This window comes from Ochlerotatus camptorhynchus, unplaced genomic scaffold, assembly GCF_037179485.1.
Source record: "Ochlerotatus camptorhynchus isolate MF236.1 unplaced genomic scaffold, CSIRO-AGI_Acam_v1.1 ptg000292l, whole genome shotgun sequence".
NCBI lineage: Eukaryota > Metazoa > Arthropoda > Insecta > Diptera > Culicidae > Ochlerotatus > Ochlerotatus camptorhynchus.
Window position 1 is genome coordinate 1,303,709 of NW_027040781.1, and position 19,058 is coordinate 1,322,766.

Below are 19,058 nucleotides of genomic sequence, written 5' to 3' on the forward strand. Positions count from 1 at the left end.
TATTTAGAAAGCGATCAAGGTGGCGATAGTTTATGCAAGCATGATGGATGCAAACGAGCTCGTAAATGCATTTAACATGTCATTTCATATCGTTTATGCCAGTGGTATTTGATCTGCTTGGCCCAGGTATGCTTAAACTTGATCCAAGGCACACCAGCACCGGAAAATAGTTGTAAGAATTGTAGGAAGAAAAAGGGATTGATCTTGCTCCAGGTTTTGAAGCAATGCTGTGACTGAAAAGGGGAATCCCACATTAGGTACTCAAATTCACATCACGACTAGCAAGTAATGCACATGCACCTGTACCAGCCATCAACCTTGTCCCTGAATTACCCTGAAAGACCCGGTGCATGGCGAAAGAAAATCAAAACGTAAACAAAACAAGCAAAACAGCAGGCAAGTGTGTACGAAGTTTGAAAACCGCGAACGACGAAGGCGTGTGATGTCTCTCGGCGAGCGCGTGACTTCGATAGCTAAGCTGCACCGGTCGTGTTACGCAACTTAGATGGGTACCTAAGCCGGATTGATTAATAGACCATAAATTGCCCTCCCTCTGCCCTCTGTGTGTCATCGCCGACCAAGCGTCCCCCTTCGGTTTCCCTATGTATGATTGTCCAACGACGGAGAGAATTAGAGAATTACATCTGAAATTCAAATGTTGGCATGTACACGACCGCTGTGACTAACTTAAAACTGGGTAGAATTTCGCTCATGTTGGCAAAAACCTACGTCCACTCAAGGACTCACAAATAAAGCAATCGGATTTTGCCAAAATGATTGGAATTCTACTCAATTTTGAGTTTGCCTCTGCGGCCGTGTTTAACCACTGGACTGGATACCGCCCGGCGATGAGTTGATTAACCGGCTTGTTTGTATAATTTTAATTTTCTGATTTACCTACTTAGCCCCACGAATGGACGAATGGACGAACGTGGATGACGTCCGAATCGCATAGAACGCTGCCGGGGTTCTAAACTCCAAAGTTTAGCTCCGAAACGAATGTAATGAGGAAGTGGAATATTAATTAGAAAATGAGATTTGATTGAATTGTACTGCGGCCGGCTGGTTGGCTGTTGGCTGGGTAGAGCTCTAGCAGTCGGCAGCGGGAGAGACTGACATTTACAAGCCAAGCGTTTAGCGTTCGGTCAAAGAGAATGGCAGCTGGGAGGTACATTGTCGACATAATTTTATAGCTGCTTCGATGCGTTAGAACATGTTGCGCTGTAATTGATTAATTACAGCTGTTCGTACATCGAAACCGGAGAGTTGGAACGATGTTCTAGACAGATTAGTTAATCGGTTTTGTATGTCGGTACTTGAATGAATAACTTCCCGCTGATTTGACCGATAAATCTGTGTCAATAAAAAAAAAAAAACAAGCGGGACAAACTAAGTTGCATTCTATCCGGATACTGTAATTCCGGCGAATTGCAGGGCTGTGGGTGTTTACTATTGGATCATTATCATATTTGATTTAAGGTGATTGCCCGCAAAAGGCCGCTGAGTGGAGGAATGAACTCGTTTGAGCACATTAATTTGATTTACTTTAATGGTACTTACTTTTTCACAGTATATGGAATTGGTTGTTAGGTTCAGGATTCTGTAAAAGAGAGAGAAAGTAAAAAAATAGTTTAATATTGGGTGATCAAATATTCTAGCTGAAAATACCGAAAATACCAGACTTATTTATCAGGAAATGTATAATAATAGCTTTTACAAATCGAGAGATTCAAGCAATAGTCGAAGTGTTTTTTTATGATTGGAAGACTTTTCTGATCATAGTATGCCTTGGAAAATTCAAACAAAAAAGTTGTGGCCGATAATTATATTTTAAGGGGACTCGCATAAAGAATGCTTCATATCTCAATGAAAACGATATGTTAGGAAATATGTGTCTTCAGAAAAGTTTATGGAAATACTGAGTTATAATGTAGAACATTTCAATCTATCTGCACCGCTGTGCAACTTTGCTTAAGATTCACATTGTAAACGCTCCAAGTATCCATGACACGGGGGACTGTATTAAAACCGAGGGGGCCGTCATATCTAAATCGTAATTCTAGATGCTCGAAAAATCTTCCACTAGCGAATCAACCTACGAAAAATCTTCTCTCATTTCTCGCATCTACTTGCATCGTGCACGATCTTTTTGCAGGAAATCTTCAGAATCAGCTAACCACAGCAAAACCAATTTTTTCCTGCATCGTAGGTAAAGTCACCCCCATCGATTAAAACTGCTCTAATACGATCGGAATCGCCTTACAAAAGGCTTTTCAAATTCAATATTTTTTTAAAGACTTGTCGAATAAACTTCAAATCTCCAATAAGTGTAAATGGCTACAGTCGTGCGGTTTGAAAAATGGCAAATATTTTTTGACGACATGGTTCTTAAAACAAAATGACCATACAAATGATAATATGAACCAAAAAAGGTCGTCCGAAAAATTCGATCGTTTGAGAATTATTCCGACCTGATGGTAATATTGATGAATTCCATTTTCACTTTAAAGCAGTTCCACACCAAATGACGAATCGATCTGATAAGATCATCTACGATTTGCATGAAACTTCGCATGATTGTTTCTTATGGTTAATCATTCACATTTGAGCTTAAATTCGGCCATTTTGAATCTTTAAAAAATAGTTTCAAAACTTCAAAATATTCGATATTTTTCAGCCAAACATAACTCGAAAACGTCACTTCCAATCGAAATGCCGTCTGAGACATAGTTGTTAGAAAAATAATTCCTTTTAAAGAAAAATATGCACGGCAAACAATTTCAAGTAAGTGGTCAAACCTTGGAAAACCAAAAATTATCCTCTCCAATGGTTTTTGAAATTCTTTCGTTTAAAAAAAAATTAAGATGGATACTTAAAATCTACAAAAACAACTATTTCTTGTAAAATTTTGCTCAGAATATTATTATAAAAAAAAACATTCCTAAATTTTATGAAAAGTTGTTGTTCAATGATCTTTGTTATTTTTTTCGTGTTCAACTGGAAATTTTCACCACCAAAAAAGCAATATTCATAAGCATTTTGATGTACAATAATAAAAAAAATATTAATTAGGGTCGGTTTTTATCACTTAGGGGAATTTACGTATTCTCGGCAACCTAAGCAGCGACCATCTTTCTATAGCCTTTTTCTCTAAGGAATGCAGTATTGGTTTGTTTACAATCTTTTGCTGCCAGCTGCTCTAACAATTTCAGTCGAAAGAATTGTCAAAAACTGTTTTGAAACGTTATTACAAAGCTCCAAACTTCTCTAGTGAGAGCGACTATTATGGGCAACATCTTTTTATTCGGCAACCTTTCTATTTGAGCTGCGTGTTAAACAGCTGTGCTTTTATCGGCAACTCGAAATCAGCAGCATTTTGTAGTGCGTGTGTTGCATTTCAAGAAAACCCTGCTAGTTTGCTTTTTCTCAGTGGTAAAAATATAATCAAATTGAAGCTGAAAGCCTAAAAAATCGTTTGAATGCATTCAGCGAAGTGTTTTCATAAGAAAATCCAGTGAAATTAGCGTTTCAATTTGCGTTGCCAAAAATAGTCTGTCATGCCGAAGCTGTCATTTCCCCTAAGTATTCAACACTTTTTATGAATTTTTAACTCAAAATTTTTCATAACTTTGTCTCAGACGTCATTTCAATTGGAAGAGACGGTTCAAAGTTATGATTTGAATCGAATATGCCACATTGAAGTTATTTTTGTGAGATTCAAAATAGACGAATTTAAGCTCAAATGTGTGAATCATTGACCATAACAAACAATTATACAATGTTTCATGCAAATCGGAGAAGGTCGAGTCTGAAATTCAATTTTAGTTTTGCTATTTGACCCGGAAATGTTCATTTATATCGATTATCATGATTAATCCCAAACGCCGATATTGCCTCCAGTGCGCCAAAGTTACTTAAGAATGCCAAAATAAAGTGTGTCCACAATCAAATTTCAATTTGCAAATGGCTCTAAACTTTTATCCTTTGAGTTTCATTTTGATTAGGGGAAATATCGTCTTCGGCAGTACCTTAACCTATTATCGTCAGGGGTTAAACAACCCCATAGAGCACTTAAATTTGGTCAATAGATGCTCTGAAACACAATGTATCCACATGTCAAAATTGAGCTCTCAAGTACGTTGTTTAACCCCCTGACAATAATGGAACAAGGTATTGCCGAAGCTTTCATTTACCATATTAAAAAATCGTATAAAATCTTAAAAATCGGTATTACTGTATATCGGTGTCAAGTTAGACAATCGGAATAAATATCTGGCAATGCTGCCTCGAAGAGAAAACCCCCAACGAGCGAATGATGACTGCAGTGATGCAGTTGCTTTTTACTTCTTTCGTCAACTTGATGGATGGTCATGGAGAGAGCTTCGACGAGCACATTGATAGGAATGTACAAAGCGTTACTACCATCAGCTGTTTGATGATGGTGATTGTGATAGGTCGCAACTCTGGATGACTGTTCAAGATCTCATAGAATTCATTTCCTGAAATTAGTCATTACCATTTTTGGTGAATCATTTTGTGTGATGAAATGTCACCCTTTAGTCTTAAAACATCAAAATACAGCAAAATGCCTTTATTCAATTTTGAATCTCTGAAAACACCTTAAAATAGTGCTCATGGCCTTTCTAAACGTTAAAATTACATCATAAAGGGTTGATGCATATATTATGTCACGCTCTAAGGGGGGAGAGGGGGTCTAAGATTTTGTGACAAGCAATGCATTAGTTATAGGAAAAACGTCACGATAGGGGGGGGGGAGGGTTGTAATTTTTTGCTCGATTTAGCGTGACATAATTAATGCATGGGCCCAAAGGTTGAACACGAAAAAATCCGGACACATTAAAAACGCTGCCATTAAGGCAATTTTTGAGTAAATTTTTCGAAATTTCACTGAATCAAGCTAATAGTATATAGAATCACAGCAGGCATTGGTTGTCAGGAAAAGTTCATTTGATAACATCATGGCTTCACCGGAGCAAGCTCGTCGCGATCCGATCCTGTACGCTTGAACAAAAATCACGGTCTATCCGCTCGAGAGTTAGCAAAACTTTTGAATTTGTCGAAACCCACGGTGTGTGACGTTCTGAATTTTATACTCCGGTTGACCGGATGAGTGCTCCGGAAGAATGTAGAATCAAAAATAAGTCGAAATTCCCCAAAAAGTTCCTTGTCTGGCATGCAGTGCGCAAAATAGTCAGAGGTTCAATGAGTCATTTTCATATGAATATGAACAGCCATTCGCCTCTAGGCGAGTAAGAGAGCTGCCACAGTCGGAAGAAGTGTTAGTTTGTTTACTAAAATGAACCATGCCCATTTTGTTATGGCAAGTTTGCTATAAGAAATGCTCCTCGTGTTTATTAGCGAAATTCACATCAAAGATTGATTAATTGCGTAGAAAATCAGTTTGGCACGGCATTTGTGACCAGCATACACCTTCCGGTCGTACGAAACTGGTCAAAAACTGTCCAAATCCGCAGATCAAAAATTTTTGTTTTGAATTTCTGTATGGCAAAATAGTGAACTTTTCGTGAACATTAACGGCAAAGAACTCACCAACACTGAGAGACCGTGAGTTCCTGCCCACCTGTCATTCCCCATCTTGCATCCGCCTCATCATTCACTGACTCGTGAGAGTTTGAATGATTGAGATGTAAACAAGTCACTGGCAGCAGAGCACTCTTTCAGTAGCTCAGTCGGTACGTTTATTCTTCCGTGATGGTACCCAATCCTTGTTCTGAGTGACTGAGCATATATTTTCTATGTAAAAATGCCTCAACTACATGCTGTGTGAGCGAGGGCAAGCGGTGTGAGTCGCGTGTTCGTGAGTGACTGAATGTTTGTGTTGGCTCTTTCATTGCCTTGTCCTTTACCGTTCAGTACAACCGATCTAAACAGAGCAATGAATTGAATATTTAGTTTAGTGCTTTCACACTCAGCCCAAGCTGTCAATAATTTTACGCTCTGCTGGCAAGCAATATTGTCGCGCTTATGTTTTAGCGAATTCGTTTATTATCGGGGTTGGAACCAGTGCGAAACCGAACTTTTTGTCAGTGCGAACCTCAACCTGAGCTGGGTTTAAAAAACAAACGAGCAAACTGACGTTTGTCAGAAAACAAGCAGACCCAATCTTGATACCCAATCCAGGTTGGAACTGAATAATAAACAAATTCGCTATTAAATTCTCATTTGGTGACGGTCGAAGCGCACCACTCATAAGCGCGATGCAACAGTATTCATCTTTGATGCAACCCCGCTCATAAGGATTATACACAGGTGTGTAACTTTGATAGTATTTTAAAGCAGCGGTTTGAGGAGCGAATTCTGGATAAAGAGCCGCCGTGTGTTAAATCAATGGGCGCAGTCGTACGGCCATAAACAGAAAACAGATGCAGGGTTACTTCCACTCACTTGCTATAAAAAACTGTTTTTTCGGAATTATGAAAGCATGATATAGTATAATGCTAATTAGTACTTGTAAGTTACAAGAAGAGGTCATGTTTGACACATAAAATCGGTCAATATTGCTTTCAGTGCGTCACAATCAGCGTTTTTACGACTCGTGAACGCTCACTCTGAGTGAACGCCCACGAATCATAAGATCGCTAATTGTGACACTCTCAAAGCGAAATTGACAGGTTTTATGAGTCAAACACATACTTCACACCCTCTTCTTGTTGCTTACAAGTACAACATAGCACTGTGAAGCACATACTGAATAAAAAGGGTGTACGTAGAAAAGTTTAAGCAATGCCCTATGGTAAGAATGAAGACTGAAACAATGGTCTTACAATAAGCACAATACCGACTAACGCAAAGTATATAACATAGGGAAAATGGATGTAATGTCGGCCTAAATGCCCCTAATTTGGGCCCATACATAAATTCAGCAATCGACTAGATATTCAATAGCGGCCAAAAATATCCATTAGTACCGTCCCAAGAGATAACAAACTGTTCCGGGGCGGGACCTCTTAGGGAACTAGAAAGGAGCTTCCAGGAGAAATCGTTAACACTGGCCGGTGTCAGAACAGAACAATCTTTCAGAGAATGTCTGAAAAAGAAGCGGAATTATCTTCCAGGAGAAGTTGCAGGAATCTTCCGGTGGGTGTCAGAAGAAACTTGTAGGAAATCCTAAAACCTTCCTCTTCACTGCACCATTGTAGTGATTCCATGTATCTTTTCAGTACCGGTGCCGGCCACATCCGAATGCAGATCAATTGTCGGTTTGATAATCGCTTTATTGGAGGTGAGAAGTCGCCTGCACTTCTATGGGCATCACAGGCAGTAAGAGCAGTAAGCAGGTAAGGAATAGTCTTGGGATAAAGCCCATGATCTTCTGCTGAGTAAGCCAAAACGGTTGCTACTAGGTCACCGAACCCCTGCGATTAATGATCGTTTAAGGCTACCAGCTCAATCGATTCAGAATCAGATCTTCCAACATTTAAGTTTATTTGGATGCGAACGCACACTGCACTGGCCCTTTGAAGTTTATATGGAAATGACTATAGGAAAAGTTAGCTTGTTGTTCGCAACGTCTGAGTCCTTCGTCATAATCCTTTGGTTCGTTTTTTCCGTCGATCTTGTTTTCCGTGCTGAGCACCAATGCTACCGACGTGCCAGGAAGGCAGCTCCCACACCTGGACCCTACCTATCGACCCATCCACTCATGAACCGGGGACCAACGGCTTTACTTCCCATCCGAAGGAAGGCGTGATCAGAGATGTTATGCCTCAGAACATCCCGGCGGCGCCGACTGGGATTGAACCCAGGCCTGCTGGGGTGAGAGGTAATCACGTAAAGTTTACTACCTTCTCTTATGTGAAATTTTATCAGATTAATTAGTTGCATTAGTTCTAGAAAACGTTAGCAGATCGGCACAGCACTGATTCCAGCAAAGGAGAAACATCCATTCCAGATTTTACAACTTATTTTAAATAGTTTAAATATGACAGGAATTTCCTCCTCATTTGTATTTAACCACTGCATGTTACACTTTAGAGCAAAAATCATCTACTAGCACGAAACTCCCACGATCAGTGTGATTTCGCTCTGTGGAAACTGGAGCATTATTTTTGAAATCAAGATCTTCCTCACCTCACAGTCAGAATTGAAACATTTCAACTAAGTGAAGAACACAACAAAAACGGGCATAGCTTTTGCATATTAGGATTCCCAGGAACGAAACACGAGCAACATTTTGAGAACATACTTTGTATTGCCGTACTGTGACTATGCACTTTTCCATACAGTCATCGACATTACTAATTGCCGGCTCATTTCAAATGGTTGCAAACAAGTCTCTCCAAAGATCTGATTGTGCGGAACCGGGCAAAACAAACAATTTGATTGGCCGAGACCATTAGTGATGAACAGTTCGGTTCTCATATGTATACGCTCAATTAAATTATTTATATACAGGACAGAAAAAAACTTCCGATCAATCGATGCGACACCGCGATCAACTCCACCGATGATGGCGGTAGTGGATCTCCGTTGCTGATTGATTGACAGGTGGTGGTGGTAATGAGAGGATGGTGAATGTTTGCCCAAATTTGCCGTCCGGCACCTGGTCTGGTCCCCGGTCGAAGTGCAGTGGCATGCAATGGGGAATACGTGCCAAATTTGTATATAGGTATGCTCGTTATACTCGTGTTGTGTTCGTTCTCGATCGCACACTTCACTTGCGGAATGATCGTCTATGTAGCCGTTATTAAATTAAAGGTAATTGATGCCGGTTAAGCGAATGAAGTCGTGTTGCCGTTTAGACGGGTGATAAAAGCTACCTACTACTACTACTACTACTACTACTACTGCTGGCTGTGGTTTGAGGGTGAGTCTTGATCTCGTTAGAATAGGCAGTTGAGTTGTTGTTTGGAGTGAAGTGTTTGAGTTATTGAATATTCGATTGGACACGGGGTTGCGTTTGGTGTGAAGATCAATTGGGAAGGTTACTCATGGTTAGGACTTTTTTTTTTCGATTCGTTTATTTAGTAAGGCTCAAATGGCTCAAATAGCTATATGGAGCCGGATAGCTTCAAAATACATTTACAATTCATGAAAATTATTAACCGGTGGTGTAGTGGTAAGCGTGACTACCTCTCACTCCAAAGGGACTGGGTTCAATTTCAGTCGGCTCCGTCATAAAATCTCTGATCACGCATTCCTTCGGATGGGAAGTAAAGCCCTTGGTCCCCGGTTAATGAGTTGATGGGTCGAGGTTTCAGGTAAGGGAGCTACCTCCCTGGCGTCGATTGAATTGGTACTCAGTTACCTATCAACCTGGGTGATGCCTGGGTGATGCGAAGACGGACCCCAAAATCGAACCAATTTCGTGCTGTCAAACCGAAGCAATTTTTACTCTCCCGGTGCGACGAAACAAATATAAGTATTGCAGTCCATCAATATTTAAATTGTTCAAGCTTATCTCAAATTATTCTATTAATAGTGAGATGTAGTAGTATTGTAAGCTCCATTTTTTTAAGTATACCAAAATATTCTTTAATTTTTTTCTATCAAAAATTGGTTCATTTTGCAACTCTCTAATCATTCACGAATTTACGAACATAAACAAACAATCGAAAAGTCACGATTGAGCTTTACGCATAATACTGTTTGGCAGCCCTTGCTTTCAGCCGATGGCAAATAATATCACTGCCAACTTTGAAAAGAAGCCACACCGCATCACCCAGATTTTTATCTAAGTTTTCCACAATCGTGGACCCAAGCTCAGTTTTGAATAACTTCAGATATTACGAAAATGTGTGAAATCCTCCTCAGCGAGCAGAAATCCGTCGTTTTAATTCCAGACCCATTCACTTGTTTTTTTTTTAAACTTTGAACATTTTCCATCAAATTCGATTACCAGTTCTAGAGTTCTGTGCATCTCTCTTAAAAAAATGTGCAAGTAACGATCCTTCCCTTCTCCACTACTTAGCTGCAAAGTAGCCAGGTCAGTTCTCGGTCGTTGGAAGTTGTATCACTTGCTTCTGAGAGGCAGTGGTGATAAATTCCGAACGACCACCCATGTGGTAGATATCTTGCTCCCCCGTACGCAAAATCAAGGGCTCGGATCACATGCGAATTTGTGCAACTTTCATCATTGCTAATACTAATGCGTATGAATGAAATCCTACTTAATTTTAAGCGGTTTGCAAAGGCCGTGTATGCAGCCTACTATGGCTATCCAGCCTTCATCACATACATGTAACTTATCGCTAACTAGTCGTTACTTGGGAGTGGTATGAATACAAATGAATGGCATACATAAGATTTTAACTTTATAGCTAAATCCTGTATGGAAATTGATCAATGGCAAAGATTTGGTTGTGATGAGAATAAATCAGAATATATTGATACAATGTATATTGCAAATTTGTTTGCGTACATTTTTTGCTCGGTGATCCTTACTCTATTTTAATTTGCTCGATTTGTTTTCCGTCGATCTTGTTTTCCGTACTGAGTACCAATGCTACCGACGCCAGGGAGGCAGCTCTCTCACACCTGGAGCCTACCTATCGACCCATCAACTCATGAACCGGGGACCAACGGCTTGACTTCCCTTCCGAAGGAAGGCGTGATCAGAGATTTTATGCCTCAGAAAATCCCGACGGCGACGAATGGGATTAAAGCCAGACCTTTTGAGGTTAGAGGAAATAACGCTTACCACTACACCACTATCGCCATTCCATAGAATCAGTGCTGCAAAACCTATCTTCAATCAATGTAATTTGAAAACTGTTCAGCCTATTCTAGTCAAATGTTATAGTCCTACTTTATTTTATTTCATTTTCTGGTCCTTCGCCCTTCAATGAGACTTGACCTGCACACTACTAAAAAGTCATGTAAATTTCGGTTCCCTGAGACCGACACATGTAAGCGGGCCTTTTGACATAAGAATCAGTTGAAAGAAACGTGAAAATCAATTCAATCAAACGTTGTCTTCGTCGACTAGCTGATGTTTCGGTTTGAGAACACTTAATTTTACATGAAATTTTTGTTTACGTTCTATGATTTACGTCCAATATGGATTACGTCTCGTGTAAAAGTAGTTATTTCTAAGTGTGTGTCAACAAACTAGGTTCGTGGCTGCTTGTCTCTAGTTTAAGTCCCACGCTGCCTTGATCTTAATCCACTTGAAATAGCTACCTGCCTTGCTAGGTTGTCTCTCCGTCTTATACCGATCGAAATCGAGGCAAACACCATATTTGTGAGATTGTTGTCACAACATTGGAATCACGTAACGTTTGAAAACAGCTTGCAAGTCATTCTCGAGCAACACCTACCGTAGAACACTACCGGTCTTATCAACGTTTCGTTGGTACACTTAGTATGCAGGCAAAGTTTTCCAAACCACAAGGTCTTGCGGAGTAAATAGGAAGTGCAACTTCCGGCAATACGTCTCCTTTATTGCTCTGCTGCTGTTGCTGATCTGAGGCAGGGCTGGTAAATGTTGACTTTTTTTCTAACCCATCATCCGATGTGAAATTTTTACAGCTTTGAGCGACCGCTTGCAAGCGCAGAGAAGAAGAAACGTTCTCGCTTGCATTTGCCTGAACTGCTGCAAGCTTGTGTGTGACGGAAGAAATGTCAAATTTTAATATCTAAGCATTGGAGTGGTTAGTATTCATTCCTACCTAATGATTTTCAAATTCGATTTTCAAATGTACTGTAGTAAACCCGTACTGATACCAGCACTGATCCGAGGTACAACTCGAACTCATCTTCGTCGATTATCACAGTTTTACTTAGATGCAAGCAAAATCGATATATTTGTCTTCGATGTGTTCACCTTCATTGCCGCTTAACATCTCAGCCGCCTTAAACATTCTTCCGGCAAATATTCACGTTATCAGCAAAGTAAATGAACTGATTAAAACACGCACGTTGTACCTTCTAGCGCAATGTTGAACCGGAACCAGGAAAGACCTTAGTCTTGCCTGAATCCTTTACGTGATTTTATCGAGATTGATATAGGGTAGAGCACTACTTCGGCCTAAGCGCCCATTTTGGACCCGTCAAGCAGAAAACATCAAATAAATCCATGATTTCGACGTTAACAGGTAAATTATGCGTTTGGTACGATACTTTAGTTCAAATGCTACCGAACGAAGGCAATAAGAACGCGTGATATGAATGTTTGCACCCAATATTCTCAAATACAAATGAAGCACTCCGACCGAATCCATCTTTATCTTCATCCGATAGGTCGAAGTAAATTCATTGGCGTTTCAATAGTGTTTCAATGCGGCAGGCCGAGTTTAGAATCCGTAGGCCGATTTTAGCGTCAATTTTAGACAATATCTCAACAATTTGTTCCTCTTTATCAAATCTTACGGTACGTACGGCAAGGTAAATAGATTTGGAAGCCATCTGTATTAATAAAATTCCGTTTGGAGCTTAACTACGCTAGATTAAAAAAAAAAATACTAAGTGCGGGTTGTGCTCAATAGGCCGGAAATGGGGTAGTTAACCCTATTTATACACCATCCATATTGTAGCCCCTTGTTCAGCCCGGTCAGTTTCTTTCCAGGAATACTGTTTTTATCAATAATTTTTAAGATCAATAGTATTGTAAGCGACCTTAGAAATCGATGAATAGATTTAAGATTTTAGATTTTAGATTTTAGATTTTAGATTTTAGATTTTAGATTTTAGATTTTATATTTAAGATTTTAGATTTTAGATTTTAGATTTTAGATTTTAGATTTTAGATTTTAGATTTTAGATTTTAGATTTTAGATTTTAGATTTTAGATTTTAGATTTTAGATTTTAGATTTTAGATTTTAGATTTAAGATTTTAGATTTTAAATTTTAGATTTTAAATTTTAGATTTAGATTTTAGATTTTAGATTTTATGTTTAGATTTTAGGCTTAAATTTTAATTTTAGATTTAGATTTTCAATTTTAGATTTTAGATTTTAGATTTTAAATTTTAGATTTAGATTTTAGATTTTAGATTTTATGTTTAGATTTTAGGCTTAAATTTTAATTTTAGATTTAGATTTTAGATTTAGATTTTAGATTTAGATTTTAGATTTAGATTTTAGATTTAGATTTTAGATTTAGATTTTAGATTTAGATTTTAGATTTAGACTTTAGATTTAGATTTTAGATTTAGATTTTAGATTTAGATTTTAGATTTAGATTTTAGATTTAGATTTTAGATTTAGATTTTAGATTTAGATTTTAGATTTAGATTTTAGATTTAGATTTTAGATTTAGATTTTAGATTTAGATTTTAGATTTAGATTTTAGATTTAGATTTTAGATTTAGATTTTAGATTTAGATTTTAGATTTAGATTTTAGATTTAGATTTTAGATTTAGATTTTAGATTTAGATTTTAGATTTAGATTTTAGATTTAGATTTTAGATTTAACTTGTCCTGAAAGAATATTCGATTTTTTTTCTGAAAGTTTCGCCATCTTTCCCCAAAACTTTCTTTCAACTTTCTCCGGAAATTTCTTAAATGTGTCTCCTGACATCGCTCAGAAGTCCTACTGGAAGCGGATTTCGAAACTTTCGAAATCACTTACAGACGTCTTATCAGAATTATTCGGAGTTGTGACCGAAATACGAACTTTTAGGACTACGGGATAGGCCACGGGAAGATCCGGAACATCTGTTTAAAACATGCTAGAGTCAATAAATATTTTTTTAAATCCACGGAAATTGTTTCAATCGTTTGTTTTTATCACCAGGGGTGGAGCAACATTTCTCTACCCGAGAGTGCTTAGTGAAAATTTAAATACTAAAATTCCTCAATGGCAAGGACTTCTTTAGTCAGTTAAGAAGACTTGCGGAGAAAAAAAATCTACGCAAATCCAGAGAATTTCCTAAACAAGTTGAAGTCGATTCGACTGCACACGTTTAGAGGAATTCCTTGACAGAGACATGACCCGAACAATTTTAGTTGTAGACTAGCTTAGACTGTTAAAAATTAGCTGCATAAGCCAATTGTTGATTGTGTAAGCTAATCTGCAGCAACATTTTTTTTTTGTTGGGATGGGACTTCCTTAAAAGTCAAATCGACTTCCTGAGCAAGTCTAACAACCATTCTGATCAGTACTGTCATGGTAAATTTAGAGCTTGTTACTCACTGTTTTTTTTAATGTGCGTGCTCCACCCATCTCAAATCCATAATTGTGATATACAAATGTATAACTGCATGTGCACGCAATTCAACAGATTTCAGTATTCAGGATATCTTGAATGGTGACTGTTATTTGCTACAGTCAGATATTAAAAGCAAAACAAAGGCCATAGAGTTCTTGCAATTTTCCAGATGGTCATAAAATAGCCCTGAAGATCCTGGAATTTTCCTGGAGTTCTCAGAACAGTTCGGAAGATCACGTAATTTTTTCTTAAAATCTCTAAATTTACAAGAAGTTCTCTGGACTAACTTAAAATTTTCATGGACTTTCCTGAAGTTCAATGTTTATTGCTGAAATCATCAGAACTTCTCAAATTTGCCACAATTTTCCTGGAGGTAGAACTGACATGCAGTGCTTTCAAAGTTTTCTAAACAATCCTGACACGAAACTTCTCTAAACATCTTTATACTCCTCGGAAATTAACTGGACTTCCCTAAAGTTTCCTCAATTTTTCAAACGATGATGGATCTTCTCTGAAGTTACTGAAATTTTACTGGAGTTCTAAGAAGACCCAGAAATTAACAGAACTGCCTTAACTTCCCTAAAAATCTCTGAGCTTCTGTGAGGTTCTCCAATATTTTTCGAAACTTTTCTAAATGTGTCTGCAAATCTTTGGTTTTCTGAAAAAAATGTGGAACCTCAAAATTGTTCGCCACTGATTTTAATGCAACTGCAAGTTCTCTCTCTTCTGTGAAATTTTCGTGAAATCTTAACTTGTCTGAAGACTTTTGGACTTTTTGATGTTCCTGATGTTATTGGAACTGCCCTAATTTCCTGAGCAGACCCAGATGACTTCTAAAGAAAATCCATAAATCTTCCTAGAATCAGTAACATCAGAGCACTTCCTGTGCAAGTTCCAAGGACTTCCTAAGCAAGTCGAGAGAATTTCATGGAATTCGGACAAAGTCTGGTGGATTTTCTGGAGAATTTAACATTTGAAAAAGTCCAGAGAAATCACTTGGTAAGCCCAGAAGACTTCTTATGGATTTCCATATAAATCAAAAGGGCTGTCTAAGCAGATTGAGAGGTCTTGTAGAACAAGGTTGTTGTGTTTAGTCCAGAAGACTTGTGGAGATTATATTCAGCCCTTCCTGAACTGGATCAGATGATTTCCATGGCAAATCTGAACTGCGTTGAACTTTCTAGACTATTCTGAATGTCCCAAAAAAAAAAATAAAATAAACAAAAATTCCCGTAATTATTGTTGATACTCCAGAAATTTTCCTGAAATTTTTCTGAAGTTTTAAAAACTTCTTTGAAGCTCACGGAACTTCCTTCAAAATTTCTTATTCCTCCTGAACCTGAAGACTCTACGATAGTCTTGAAGTTTTCGGAACATTCCTGAAATTTTTGGAAAATACCAAATTTCTTCGGAACTCCTTGAATGTTTCCTGAAGTGAATGTGACTGCTCTGAAGTTCTCTGTTTATCCTCCAAGCACTCAAAATATCCCTGAATATAAAGAAACTATCTAAAAATCTCTTCTATGAAGTTCTCTGGACTTCGTTGCAGATTTCTTAAGTTCATCTATATAACGAATTTTATAGATAAGACCAAGGAATCTCGTGGGTTCAGGGACACCCTGGGCATGACACGATTACTTCTTAAGAAGCCTTTCTTGGGAAATCGGGCTTCATGACTAAGTGCACAGTATTTTATGAGTAGATCCAGATGACTTCCTCAGAATATCCTGAAATCTTCCAGGAAGCAGTTGGATCAGAGCACTTCCTGAGCAAGTTCCAAAGACTTTCCGAAGCAAGTCGAGATAATTTAAACAATTTCAGAAGACTTGTCGCAATGGAGAATGTCGAGAGGATTTGGACAAGTCCGGAGAATTTTCTAGACAAGTTCAAACAAACTTTTGGAAACGTCAAGAGAACTCCCTTGGTAAGTCCAAAAAACTTCTTGGGGATTTCCATGGAAATCAGAAGGACTTCCTAATCAGGTTGGGAGGTCTTCTTGAGAAATCTAGTTAAGGTTAGTTTAGAAGACTTGTAGAGAATATCTACAGCACTTCCTGAGCAGGTTCAGGTGATTTCCTTGGCAAATCCAGAGTTCTTCCAGGAGTATGTCAAGCCAGAACTCATTCCGAGAGGACTCCTTGGATGACATTTTGACCAGAGGACATTCTGAACGAGTCCCAAGGACATCATGAGAAACTCTAATAAACAATGACCATAAATGAACGATAACCCAAATGGTAGAACTATTCCACAATTGGTTTGAATGATATTTCAAACACGTTGTTATGTAAAATAACCATACATATTTTATTAGGAAAGCCGATAGAACTTCGTGAGAAATTACTGAGGGCTTCCTAAGTATCTGTAAAAAGGCACTGCCTCAAGTTGCCATAATAATCAGTAGGACCAGAAAACTTCCTGGGCAAGTCTAGATAAATTTTTGGACAAATTCATAGAATCTCGTGGATGCGATCAGAGGACTTGAGAATGTCAAAAGGACTCTCTGAATAAGTCCAGAAGACTATTACAAGACTATTACAAGCTCCAATGAATTTCTCGGGAAATCAAACTTCTTGAGTAAGTTCCTGAGTAGATCCAGATGAGTTCCTCAGAATATCCACAAATCTTCAAGGAATTAGTAAGATCAGAGCACTTCCTGAGCAAGTTTCAAAGACTTCTACGTAAGTTGAGAGAATTACATGGAATGGATCATAAGAGTTTCATAGAATGTCCACATGAATATCTGGACAATTCCGGAGGATTTTCTGGACAAGTTCGAATAAACTTTTGAAAACGTCCAAAGAACCCCCTTGGTAAGCCAAGAAGACTTCTTAAGGAGTTCAACTGTCTGAGAATATCAAGAGGACTTTTTAACAAGTCCGGAAGATTTTCTGGACAAGTTCAAACAAACTTTTGGAAAGCCCAGAAAACTTCGTAGGGATTTTCTTGGAAATCAAAACGACTGCCTAAGCAAGATGAGAGGTCTCAACAAGTCCAGAAGACTTGTTGAGAATATCTACAGCACTTCCTGGGCAGTTTCAGATGATTTCTTTGGCAAATCCAGAGTTCTTGCAGGAGTATGTCAAGAATTTATTCCGAGAGGACTCCATGGGTAAGTCCAAAAGACTTCCTGGGTAAATGCAGAGGATTTTCTGGTCAATGTTATTCAATATAAGATTTTCATACAAAATGGACTAACTTTGTAACTTTGTTGTATTATGATAATTATTGAGCTGAAACCTTAGTAACAGAACTACAAATAAGTTCAATTTTGCGATTACAAAATAGCCAATTTTTTGGAAGCACCTGCCGGAAAGTGAGCTACCAAGTCGTCTGAATTACTGCGTTCCTCTAGGGTAGCTCCCACCCCTATCACTAGTAAGTCACGAGTCGTATATTGAGAAACACTAGTCTTCCTCCAAGCATTGCCACGTATTATATAGACTTTTAATTGATTTTAAATAGTAGTTAATCAATAATGCTAGAGGTGTTTCCTGTGTTATTATACACAGTATGAACTAGACCAAACGCCACTCCCAAAGGATTGTATCAAACTGTAGCACGACAAGGTTGGTGACGTTCGAAGGATTTTGAGATGTTAAATTATTGCTTCGATCAATTATATCATGTTCGGGATAAGCTGTTTATTGTCATTTAATGGACGTGGATATCACGGTAAACGCTAAATATTGCTCACAGCTGAAAGCAGTAGTTAGTCCCCGGAGGCACCCAGAGTCGGTGATTGATTATGGCAATTTCATCGATCAACCCTGTAATCACAGCCGCTCAATATTCGCGTTAGAATATTTAAACTGTCCGCATCAACTCAAGCCCAAAGTGGCTTGTTCGGTCGGACAGCTGAGCGTCAAGCTGTCAGTAGCACCCTCAACAAAGCTTGCTTCTAGTGTTCAGAGTAATAGAGAGCGTACAGAGCGAATGGGCAAAATGGCACCGGATTTGCAAAACCCGAAGGAGCAATTACGCCTGATTGGGCAGCTCCGCACAGTGTGACTGCGTCCGGAGTAATGAATTATTGATGTCAATAAAGTTCATATCGACTGATCGTTCTACAGACGTTAAGCTTTAGGTATGCACTTGTTTTGATCACACGGGCCGGCGACGGTGGCGCTTGAAACAGTGATTAAGTTCTGTGCTGAAAAGCAAATTATTTTCCATTAAGAAGTTGTGCTTCGTTCCGGCCTTCCACCGCGCATTTTCATGACGACGAACTCAATCAATGGTCACAATTGGATCCCCGTTCACGATGATAAATGGACCATTGACGTGGAACAACGGGGACATTCCGATCCGGTTGGTGGTCATAGTTAGTATGCTTACCCAATGGAAGGTTGCAAAATTTCTTAGAAACAGCTGCTGCTACTGCACATACAATGTAGGACTCGACGAACGTTCCGCGGTCGATTGGCTTCGGCGTCACGCGGTCCTTGATCGCAAGTCTTAACTTTTGTGCGGTATGAGACCAATTTGTGTTTGCCGGAGAGAGTGGAACTAATCAACCGACGACGACGATGACGACGACAACGACGTTTCGCGAATGAATACAATTACCGAGCGTTGTTTTGCACAAATCGACCAGAGTTTTGTTTGCTCACTTGCAGTGGTGTCTTGCTTGATCTTCCTAGGTCGGAAGCACTATTTGAACTTCTCACACACTATGTTAGTCCGTTCAATCTGGGTTTCCAAAACAATTCCGCGCCGTGCTTGCGTGCACCTCTAGTCGCGATCGCGTCCGGCACTTGAATGAAGCAAATTTCTCCAAGTGAGCGTCAATGAAGATTCTCGTGTGCGATTGTGATGCCTCTGGGAATTGTTTGCCGCGCGCGGTGACGTTCCGCGCAGTTCAAGATCTCCGCGTGTAGAACAACACCGACTGCCTCACGGCTCGAATCGGGAAGTAGGCACCG

General features: G+C 38.9%; 1 protein-coding gene across 1 annotated transcript in view; it reads right to left on the bottom strand.

The window, feature by feature from the left end:
- Positions 1 to 18,854, bottom strand: part of e (ebony) — a 58,134-nt gene extending 39,280 nt beyond the window's left edge. The window contains exons 1-2 of the mRNA XM_065228524.1: positions 18,472 to 18,854; positions 1,561 to 1,600 (exon numbers count right to left, since the gene is read on the bottom strand). The gene's annotated coding sequence lies outside the window, so the exon portion shown is untranslated. The remainder of the gene's footprint in view (positions 1 to 1,560; positions 1,601 to 18,471) is intronic.
- Positions 18,855 to 19,058: the final 204 nt, after the last annotated feature.